The 12166-nt window shown below is 40.1% G+C and overlaps 1 protein-coding gene across 5 annotated transcripts in view; it reads right to left on the reverse strand.

Annotated features, from left to right (window-relative positions):
• Positions 1-12166, reverse strand: part of PTPRT (protein tyrosine phosphatase receptor type T) — a 573321-nt gene that overhangs the window by 259799 nt on the left and 301356 nt on the right. The gene's annotated exons all lie outside the window — the stretch shown is intronic.

Genomic DNA, 12166 nt, shown 5'->3' on the forward strand with positions numbered 1-12166 from the left:
TGCTCATGCTTTGAGTGGGACAATTTGTTTCCCTGTGGTTCCTGCCAGCATCATTGCGGAAGCCCTTACCCAGATAAGCAGCTAGTCCACTGCTGAAGTACTTGCCTCCACACCACTTACTGCTTCTTGCTGAGACCTCTCTTTTCAGAGGAATCCGATCCGTCACTGCCATTCATTAGTGCTGCAGTGCTTTTGAAGCAGAGACGCAATCCTCTGCCAAAACTTAGGAACAACCCTCGCCACAGAAAGCCCCAGAGGTTGGTGCAGGCTCCTAAAGAAAACTCAACAGTCCCTGAGTAAAGACAGCACTGAGGTTGCTTAGACTTCATAGAGTTGAGCAAATCACGTATCTTATAATTCTTTTTTTCTGAAGTGTTTTGCATGCCTTTGGAGGTCACAGACATTCCAAGTTATGCATATGCTAATTCATATGCTGTTTCTGTAGAAAATTCAAGCCATTTCCTAGACAAGCCAGCTTGGAGAGTGAATACTAAGTTGTATTTTTCAAGTAAATACATCTGCTCTGTTCCTTCCCCTCAGTTTTGCTCCATTTGACTGTCTTCTAGCTATAACAGCTAGAGACATTCCACCTCACCTAAAAGCAAGTAGCATTGTGAGCTACAGGAAAAAAGAAAAGAAAAACAAAACCATATTAAAGGTCAGTTTTTAAGTCTTTGCTTGAAACTTTCAAATCAAATTTGGAAGAAAAAAGCTAGGGCTGCTAACGTACTGAGTTTTGAGCAGGAGAAGTAAAACTTTATTGATAAAAAGAGAGTCTTTGCTATGCACCAGTAAGTTTTAGCTGTAAAAAAAAAAAAAAAAAAAAAAAATTAGTTATTAATTTCTGCAGTGAGCAAGCAGTATTTAATGCTCATACAAACCCCGAGTTCTCCAAGACCAGCCCAAGGCTGGATTCTGCATGTCTTACAGTTTTTTTCTAAAGTTAGCAAGAGAAGCCCTTTAAGCTCACTGTTAACCTTAAGATTTTCTGACATGCTTGTGTTCCTTTCAGCACCTTGCACAGAAGGTGACATAATCGCACTGCCTCTGCTCCCTTGGTCTGACCGCTCCATCAGCACAGATCTCTTTATGATGTCTGCAATGACCAGGAAGGTATTACCCTGGCTGGGAACCTTCCCCTCTCCCTTCCCACCCAAAATGCCCCAATGGACTTGTGCCAAAATCCACCCTCCCCACACACAACCCCCCTACACTATTTAGTGCACCAAATAATATCATCACTGCTCCTGGTAAGCTGATGTAATAAGCAGGCATGCCAGAAGTGTGTGTTATCCTTTTAAGTCATCTGAAAACAAGATTAATATTTCTTCACCACTCAATACTTATCATTTTTTCGTTTTTGTAATATACAGAATTTCGGAATACCCTGCAGATCACCGCACTCTTCTTCCTTCACCTCACCTGGGCTACACATCTGCTTACTTTCAGCTTCAAGCTCAGCCTCAAAACATGTTTCTTTATTTAGGTTGTTCCCCACGAGAGACTCCAAAGTATTACACTGAAAGATCAATTCTTTCTCTTTCCTACAAAATGCATTCTGAGGCCACAATAAATGCTAGAAATTCCAATATCTTCATGGAGCGCTGTTCCCTGTGATAGCTGTAATGGTAGGTGATAGGTTTTGGTATTTCCACAAATAGCATTCCAGTGCCTGACAGAAATTCAGGAGGATTGAAACCATCACACAGTGCTCCTGCAAAAAGGAAAACGGTGGGAGAGCCGGTTCCAAACAAGACCTGAGCCTTGTTTATTCCAGCAGTAGATGCATTTCATCTTCCATCATGGCCAGGCTAACTACCATTTCACCTAGTTACTGGTGACAGATTGCTCACAAATGCTCACAAAAAAAAACCTTCTTTATTCCTTTCAGGCTTAAGGCACATAAATGCAGAGAAAAACACCAGGAATCCTGAAAAACTTCTAAGCATCCAGCTAATTATCCAGGAAATCTACCTCCTAGACAAGGTACCGGTCCCCACTGCATACACTAGTTCATAGCTATCAGGGCAAGAGGGTCACAGACAATACCACTTCTTTTAAGTTAATCAAAGCCAAGATCGTGGTCAATACAAGTTTCCACACAAGGACAAAACATTCGATACTTTAAGATCTATTGTATTTAGCAGAAAGACTTAAGATCTGATGGTCAGATGCAAAAGCTGGAAGCATTGACTAGAACAAGGTATAGACACTAAGCAGTGAAGGTAATTAAGTGTTGAAAGAGCTTACCTAAGGATGGTAAAATTCTCTGCCATTTAAACACTTTCAATCTCGATCAATCTCTTTTAAAAACAATTCTGCTTTATGCATATGGTATTGCACAGGATGCACGAGTGACCTGTAAATTCTATGATTTGCATGTTGTCGAAGGTCAAATAATGTTAAATATTGTTTCTATCATTACAATTCCAAGTGACATGAGAGATATGAAAAATGACAAAGTTTTCTTATGACTACAGAACTGTTATACCTGGAGATGAGGTATGCAAAAAAATAAGATCTTCCAGTTTGAAAGTAATTCTTGAAAAAGGAAACAGTCTAGTTCCTGCTGAAACTATCAAAGTTTTAATAAAGAATATAAAGATCCCCCCTGCCAATAATCCCACTGCAAAGACTATAACAGTAGAGGGATTCCAAGGAGGAGACAGGAAAAGGAATTATGGAAAATTTGAGGATTATTCTATATTGCATTGAGTTTCCTCAGACTCTTCGAATAAATGTAGTGTTAACTAATGCTAAATTAAATCCAATTGGCAAAGCTTTTGAGAGGACCATGAATGTAGTGAAAAGGTTATATCTTGGTAAGAAAGAACATATTTTTCCTCATTATTGTCGGTGTGCAATCCAGTTCTAGATAGCAAAGCCCTGTCCGCCTTCAACACACGACATCTGATCCATACAACTTTTAACGTAGTCCTGCCCTTTCTTAGTTGGCAGAAAATAAACAGAGCACACAATTGTCAGAGGCCATTTACAAAATTAAGAATCACACACAAAGCTATAAATATGTCATTTAATATTAGCATCATGTGAATATCCCCAATTTTATAACCTGAAAAAGAAATTACTCTAAAAACATTGCACTGGTTTAGGACTTCTCTTTTTTAGATACACAGAAGTTTAAACAAAATACTTGCCCACAAACAAGATTTTGGCTCTCGAGAGCATGGCAGTTAGTGACTACAGCAATCACACAACTTTCCACAAGCTAAGCACGACTGCTGCTCGCTCCAAACGGCCTAGCCATTTTGCAAGAAATATAAGTTACCAAAATTTCTTGTCAACCCTAAAATACCACTTCCTTGACATAAGACAAACAAAAGTAAATGATTTGGCAAGACACACTAAGTGGAACAAAGTGGCAGGACTGAGTTAAACAGAAGACTGATGGTAGAAACCAATGCAAGAGCAAGCACAGGAGTGCTTATGTTGAGAGTTTGATCCTCAAAATCATTGAAAATACTGACAAACTGTTATTTAGTGAGCAGTCTGAGACAAAAGACTGAATAATACCACATTGCTGATTAAGAGGCAATATGATATTTTCAGCACTGGTCACAAGGGCCAGTTGAAATCTCAGATGCAGCAGAAGTAACAAAAGGAACATTTGCCATCATATGAAGGAAGGAAAAGAGAAAATTAAGGAAATAAGCAACCCATTTTAATTTGTGTCTGTATCCTGCTGAGGGAACAAGCCGTTTGTAAGTTGTAGTCTGTCATGTAATTCAGTATTAGCTGCAGGCTAATAAATAGGACAGTAAAGCATATGCAAAGACTGATTTATAGGATCCAAAGACAGATAGCCTAAGTCTTGCAGCTATTTGCATCTTCCTCGCATATAAACACAGACTGATGTGAAGTTTCCTGCTGAGAGAGAGAGAGAGAGGGAGGGTGGGAGGGGAAGGGAAAGAAGAGATGCTCTGGAGAGAAATCTCAGTGAAGAAAAGGAAAGGAAGAAAGAGGACCAGCACAGATTCTGGAGAGGTGTATCCACCCCCACCCCCACCCCCCACCTCCTTCAAATTAGTAGGGTAATGATTACAATAGTGTCAGGACTTGCTGTAATCATCCTATTTAACTGATGCTCAGCAGGTTTCTGCTCCTAGGTCTAAAACCTTCTCTCAAAGTCAAAGACACGGGTAACAGTGAGGATGTGATGTGAACAAGCATCCCAGCACCAGTGAGAGGGGAACAAGTGGTGGTGTTAAGTCATGGCAGAAGGTTAACACATTAGATTAAAGCTAGAAAGCAGTACAACACATTTTGGGGTGGTAATTATCTGAGAACTGCATTTCCTCTCCTGACAGCTACACTGGATGCTGGGAAATCAGTTGCCCAATTGAAGAACTTTTCTGAGCAAAAGTGAAGAAGGACTGCAAAAATTCAATTCAAAACTGCAACTTCGGCTATTTTCTTGCATTCTTTCCCTAACACTGAAAAACGCTCTTTAATCCTTTAATTCAGATAGGACAAATGCAAAACCAACACCCAGCTTTTCCCTGGGGTTCAGTTCTACTGACTTTGAAAGCAAAGCAGTTCAGCTCCATCATCCAGAGGTAAATACTCTGCAAACTTTAAAAACCCCATTTACCTCAATACCTGGCACATGTTTGCTGAGTGGCCTCCATTCAGCACAGCTAACAGACTTCCGAAGACTTTTGTGAACTCCTAGCTTTGAAGTTGAAGGGAGACAGCGCAATGCAAACACCCTTAGCTCTGAACTCAACTATTCAGCCTTTACAGGGTCCTCCACTCCTTCAAACAAAACTCGCAGGCTTCTGTACCTCAGAAGGACAGCTTCGGCTTGTAAATGCCCACCTCCAACCCAGCAGAGGAGTTTAAAAGTGCCCACACAGGAGAACAGTTGCAGCATGCCTAAAGAAAAGCAGGTAGAAAGGCACGTATTGCATGTAGACCTGGAAGTCCACAGGAAGGTTCAGCATGCACGTGGAAGATAGTTTTTAAGAAAGGCTTCCACCTCAACACAACCAAAGGTGGTTGTAGGTGCACAAAGGAGAAAAAGCTAAGTGGGAAAAAAAAAGTTAATGTAAAGGTCATCTTTAGCACTGAGAAACAATGCGTTTCTAACTGTTCTGTATTTTGGCTTGTGAACTTGTTTTTTTTGAAAAGAAAGCTGGGCAAATACTCCTCCATGCATCCCAAGAAGGCCGACTGCAACTGAGTGGATTCAAACCACGCTGCCAACAGAGTAAAGCCTAAATCAGGGCAAAGACAGCTGGGGAATTCACTGGCACTGTGCTCCGGAGAGGAAACTGTCACTTGCACAGGTGATTTTGAACTCCTTAATTCAGGTGTCCAATAACAAATATACTATTTTTGCAGAAAGCCCATTAGCTGCAGTAACCACTGCATTTCTGAAAGAGATCAGTAACTATGCTTCTTTACACGGTATGTCCAGCACCACAATTCTCTAAAGCTCCAATCATCTTGGTCTCAGTCACTTGTGTCCACAGATCTATAGGGCTCACTGTGTTGTAAACACTTTGTTTAGCCGGTTTATTCTTGCAGGCTTTCACATGAATGACCATCCTTGCCTACTAAGAAATCCTCACCCACATTTCGTATTAAGTAAAGCACTACTTTTTAGCACACACACCCCACCCCCCCGAGTGGGCAAGTTAAGAATAGGTTCCATTCACCACGAGGTTTGGAAGCCCATCAGTAACTCTCTACAACTAAACAGGCAGAAGAAAGATGCCCAGGAGAGAGTTAACAATGTACGTGACTCAAACTTCTCTGATAAATCTTTTAGCTGAGTCATAAGCAAAAAATAGGTGTTATTTTGAATAGTAATGTCACATGGCATAATGAGCACTTGACTCGTATGAAAAGTTGTACATCAGAAAGGAAGAACAATGAAAAGCTGCCAACTACATTTTGCAGTGGCACACATCTGGTGATCCGAGCTGCCAAGCTATCCACTTGGAGAAAGCTTTCAGTTAGCAAAGGCATTTGGGATATGCCCTTAGCATTTGATGTTTGTTTCTGGTATCAGCACTCCTGAATTAATTTCTGTGCATTGCATTACTTTTTTCTGATAATTTTAACTAGACATTGCAAAAGCTGAATGTTCTGATCACAGAACACGAGCCACAGCCAGAATCCAGCAGGATCAAACCCTACTAGCAACAGCATCACAGGTTGAAGAACAAGTAACAAAGTGATAATTCTGGTTTTTGACTATGTTTGGTAAGCATGTGAGAAAGCTAATGGCAAGGAGAAACAATATTGGCCAAGTAACCACTATTCCTTTCTTTCATCACAAAAAAAGAAAAGAAAAGAAAAAAAATGGTACTTGCAAGACCCTGCAGCCCAACAAAGAAATACTACAGAACAAAGGAAGCCACCAGCAGGGAAAACTGGACAACTCAAATACTCTGCATCCCAGCTGCAATATGCTAGAAAGTCACGTTACTGCTATCTTCCTCCAAGAAGTAAGGCAGCATGAAATGTATGAAATCACCCTGTCCGTACTTTTCAAACAGGAGTGTAAACCAAGGGAGGCTCAAACACATTTATTTGCATTTGCCAGCCTCCCTACTTCTACCAGCTGCGTTGTTTGTCAGGAACTTCCTCTAAAATAGAGGTTAATAGGTAGATATGACTACCTGGAATAGCAACCAATAAATAACATCTTATTTCCACAAATTTTTAGATTACATCTTTCATCGAAAGACCAAAATCTTATATAAATTATTTAGGCATTTTATTATTTAGGTATTATTTAGGCATCTCCGTTATATTGTCTGGTGGAGAAGACACTTCTCAGAATTGCAGACAAGAGCACATGGCTTATCTTCCTTTCTACAGAGGTGCACCCTATAAGATGAATTCATGGAGAAGTCACGAAAAGCCAAAGGAGTCTAGAGAGCTGAGAAGGTCTACACCCAGCAGTGCTTTTCATTTCAGTATTTTTGTTCTTTGGAGGTTCCTTCTCCTCCCTTAGGAATGGATGTAGGAAAGTACAGGACAAAGTGGGCAAGACTCTGCCCTCACAAACAGGAAAGAGGAAACAGCTTTCCATGACACCATTCTTGGGAAACAAAGATATTTACTCAGGTTCTTTCCCTTCAAAAAGATTTTTTTGTTTGTTTTGTTATATTTTGAATACTTTCTCATTTATTAGCGTATTTATATCTTGTATTTGATAAAGAACTTGATATATACATCATGAGCAACATCACACAGCCCAAGCAACTTCATCCCTTGCCTGCCTCTCTACCAGACTCAGGTAGAGCTTCAGTCAGGATAAAACTGAACCCTGGGCTTACATTTGCCTTTGTAAGGAAGATAAACCAAAAAAATAAACAAATATATATACACACGCACACACACATTATTAATCTTTCAAACAATCTCTGAAACTCAGTGGTGTGACAGGAAAGCCATATTAATTTCCCAAGTGGCTGCAATGAAGATAAACTTTTACACAGCACTCCCTGCTTGTTTGGCATAGAAACAGAAGGCTACTGAAGAAACAAATATTCCAAATTAGGAAAAAATTGACACCTAACTATTAGTTTATGAACTTCCCTTGTATCCCAACTGCGGATTTGCGTTCTTCCTGGGAACACCTTTTCTAATTTATTCCTCCTTGGCTAATGCAAGCATGAGAAACAAGGAATACATGCACATTGCAGGTGTGCAGCTCTGAAAATGGGATCCAGCCTACAAATGGCACATCAATCACTTCTCAAGGATAAGGCTTCATTTCCCAGTTCTATTTTGGACATTGAACAGAAGAAGGAAATGTTTCCTTTTGAAAGAAGGCACATCATTCTTCCTAACTGCCAGCTTCTGTGAAACAATGGCTTTGTCCTCATCTCTCTGTTCTCAAGACAACAACACTAAGTTGGAGTGAAAGAAGGCGAAGGGAAGGTAAAGCTCTTGGTGAGAGGGAATGAGTGTTTGAAATCCCATCTCCTATTTTCTCACCACACCCCCAGCTGATGCTCACAGCTGAGTTAAAGCAATAGCCAGCAGATGACAATGAATGAGGCAGTTAGAACAACAAAGAGTTTGAGTAATTACTAGTCAGATGTGGACACCAAGGAAGTGAGCATTACGCTCTGTATCAGTGTGATTACAAAGAAATAAAGGAATGGAGGCAGCTCTTTCAGGCACCCTACAATCACAAAGCCATCCTCCCATGCTCTGTTATTTCCAAGCCAGCAAAACCTTCCTGAATGGTTGACATGGGCAAAACCCCTCTGTGCTAGTCAAGGGTTCAGAGCAGCAATATCACTGCACACCTTACCAAACCTACACCTAACTTCTCCTGGCGCAGCACACGTAAATTCTGCAGACAATCTAGTTGTGCAAACTGGAAAAGAGAGAGAGAGATAGCGCGCAGCCTGAGGGAGATCCTTGTAATCACAGCTTTACTGATACCGTTGGCAGTGCCAGCAAGAGACTTCTTCCTGTTCACAAGGTGATAACTTTGAGGACCTTGATTAACGCGCATTACTCAGGCAGACAAATTCAAATCTACCCAGCAACTTTTGCAGTCTGGATGAGCCTGATAAATAGCTGTGAGGCATGAAAATTGCTATCTGAACTTATTATGTATACTAGAAAAATATTTTTAACAGCAAGATCTAAAATCCATATATTTCTGACCATGGATAAGCTTATCTCCTAGATGGCTCCAAGTGAGGGACTGGGCTCGCATTCCAGCCACCCCCATGGCAGGACAGCTGTGAGGCTGTGGTACCTCTCCTACCTGCACCCTCAGCCTAGGGGCTGAAATACCACCAGGACAAGAGCTGCTGTATTACCCTGCGATGGCAAGGATGTTACTTTTAAGTATATTTCACACAGATACCCTGGGGTATAGAACCATACATGTGCTGAGCAAGAAAATAACAACAACAACAAAGAAAACATCAAGAAAATAAAAAGTTTTGAAGAATCTTGAACATCTACCACCCCTCCTGATAACTGTTTCATGCAAAGTGAAAGACCACGGAGTTTGCCATCAACCTTAGCAAGTATGTGGAAGGTGATTATATTTTCATCCCAGACACAGTCTCTACTCTAGAGCAGACGTGTAACACCATACACCAGACTTTCACACCTACACTCCACTTCTTTTACCTAAGCAGACCTATGGATGGCCTCATGTAACACTTCTAGGGCCAGCTCCAGCCCAACAGTGGTCTCAGCTGTACAAGTCAGATGTTTTTACTACTTTCTTCTTTTAAGCTATAGGAAGTTCTTTCTCCTAGAAGTTCTTCCCAGTGTTTAAAAAGTAACTGAAGGTATTCCAGACACAACAATACTGAGACAGGTCAAAATACCTGTAGAGGTCAAGTCTGCCTTACGATTGCTAACCAGGAGTTTGTGTGGCGTACTGCATTCTGGAGCAGCCTAACCATACAGATTTTTTTTAATGTGTAATTATTTAGCATGCTTTTCACACTTGAATATTTAAGCTCTGATATCTGATAGCTTGACAGCTTTTTTTTGCTTTTCTTTTCTTTTTTTTTTTAATTCCAGGGTGTACTATGAGCACTAGAGCAGTTTTCACGGTGTACCCAGTGAGTTAATAAATAGACGGTGCAATTACAGTGACAAGCATCGCACCAGAAAAGAACTAGAGAAAAAATAGTAAGCAATTCTGGAAAATGAAACCACCTCTCCCTCTGGTGTCTCTGAAGGTATCAGCTTCACGTCTAAAAACCTCAAGAAAAAAGCAACTGATGAAAGACAAGCTGTCCCAAATACCACAAGGATTACAGAAAGCCCCTCAGTTAAGAGGCAGACTGTGTTTCGTCAGTGTTGACTAAACAAACACTTTGAAAAGCAGCTAAGGAAGAACTGAAGAGTACTAGAACATATCCTAGGAGGTCCGCAGAGGGGCTTTGTTGCATATTCCAACGCCTGTTGCAGCAGAACAGATTTTAGGAAAATGCCATCAGTCTAAACAAAATTTCATCAGGTAGCAACAAAATTTTGAGGGACTTTCTGGAGAGCAAAAAGAGCAGAAAAATGGTTTGTGATAAATAGATTATAGATTTCCAACCATCCATTCAGTAATTAATCTGGGCACTCAGAATATCTGAAATCAGTGAGGATAAAAAGAAATAAATAGCAAACAAACTGCTGTATAGACACAGTTTAAAATGTTATTTACACTGTTACGCGGGGACAAGTTTCCTGGAAGGACACTCAAATTATATCATTAATACAGATCAGATTCTGGCCAATTTCACAGTATTTTAGACAATCTTTACACAAGCAAAACATACACTTATTTCAGAATACGAATGACTGCCACGCAGACTTACTTTTTTACTTTACCAAATTACAGACAAGAAGCATTCCATTCGATCAGTACAGCAAAATGTAGCAGCACTGGATTTTTTGAAAACTGCCCTATACACAATTGTATTAAATTACTATATGTGCAACAGTGAGAGATAAGAAATAGAGAAGAGCTATTTCCACAGGCACACCAAAGGGTGGTAAGGTGTATGGATGGAAATGATAGGTTTCTCTGGCTTTACTATTATGATTCTAAAGTGCAGAGAGAAGAATAAACGTATTGTCATTTACACAAGCCTTGTAACATAGTCAGAAAGGCATTAGCATAGACAGTGAATAGCTCTACAGAAAAGCATTCTCAGTAGTACAAAGGTATCACCTACCAGTAAATACACTGCAACAATTTAAAGCAAATAAAGTTATCATCTTTTGTGTAAGATTTCCGCTAATTACAATAATACATTAACAAACATGTCCACACAAACATGTAAGGAGAGGACTGGGTGGTAGGGGGGTTAATTTCACCGATCATTTTATTTGCTGGAAGAGGTACCTGCTGTTCTGATTTAGGGTGCAGAACTAGAACACGATGTATTTCAAAGGAAAATTTCTCTTTCTGTACCCACCAAATATCAATCACGCAATATTGAGAAATGTGAATCACTTTCTCATTTCTATAATAAAATATCTTATGCCTAGGGAAGCAAACAGATCTTTACATGAAAAAGATACACTGATCCTTTTTTAAACCTTAACCTTTGTTGAAGAAATCCCATATGATTTTATGTTCAACTGACTAAGCAAAAGCATGCAAGGCAGAGTATCAGCTTGGATTTAGTAGGTTTAGGGACAGGACTATCAATTGAGCAAAACTTCAATTACAGACTAATTTAATGTATACCCAAGTACATTACTGCAATTCCATAAACATCTCTTCAGAAGTAGACAATTCCAATTTGCTCTCATTTCAGCCTGTGTGCATGCATTACAAATTTGCTATTATCCACACTAAAATTAGTCAGACTAGAAGTACTCATCCATGCAATCCCAGAGTTTCACAGTGCTGCATCAAGCTAACCTCAAATGAACCACTTAACTTTTCCTGCTTACTACCCTGGAGCAGAGGAGTGTACCTTCCCAGAACAACACTACTCTCCTGAAGTTTCTTCTGGCTAGGTGCCTGCCTGGGTACTTCAGCAACAAATCTATCGATGCCTCGTGTTGCATGTCCAACCATTCATTTTTATAACTCACTCTTCCATTTTAATCCTTCTCATACTGTTAAACATGGAAGTGTCAGGCACGTGCCCAACTCTGCATATTCTGATATTTGGTTGTTCTGGAAGATCTCCTCTACTTAGCAATGATACAACACTAGATACGCCACTCCTGGCAACTCAGTTCCTTTTTAATTGTGAATTAATTTCTCCATATTTGAACAAATAAAATGCAAGATCATCCAGTGGGAATTAAAAGCACTTGGCATCTAATGTGAACATTCTCTTCATGATCTGTGTAGTCTGAGTATCTACAACATTCAACACTTGATATTTAAGGCACTGTGAAGGCATTAGCATATCGATCATCAAGTGCCAGAGTAAATTAGCAGGAAGTGAAATAGTGGATGAAAGTGATCTTGTTTCTGCAAAAGTCCTTTTTCATAGAAAATTAAAACATTTGGATCAGTAAAATTATGCTCCATGAGCAGAGCTGTACTTCAACTTCCTTCCACCCCAAGTCACCCCCACCCCAAATACAGAATGAAGCACTCTTGGGGTGACTTTGCCACCTTCTGCTCGCTTCTCCTAAGAGGCAGAGAACATCCCTGTGGTGAAGCTCAAAGTAAGATTAAAAAAGT

The sequence above is a fragment of the Aythya ferina genome (genome assembly GCF_964211825.1).
Source record: "Aythya ferina genome assembly, chromosome: 16".
Lineage (NCBI taxonomy): Eukaryota > Metazoa > Chordata > Aves > Anseriformes > Anatidae > Aythya > Aythya ferina.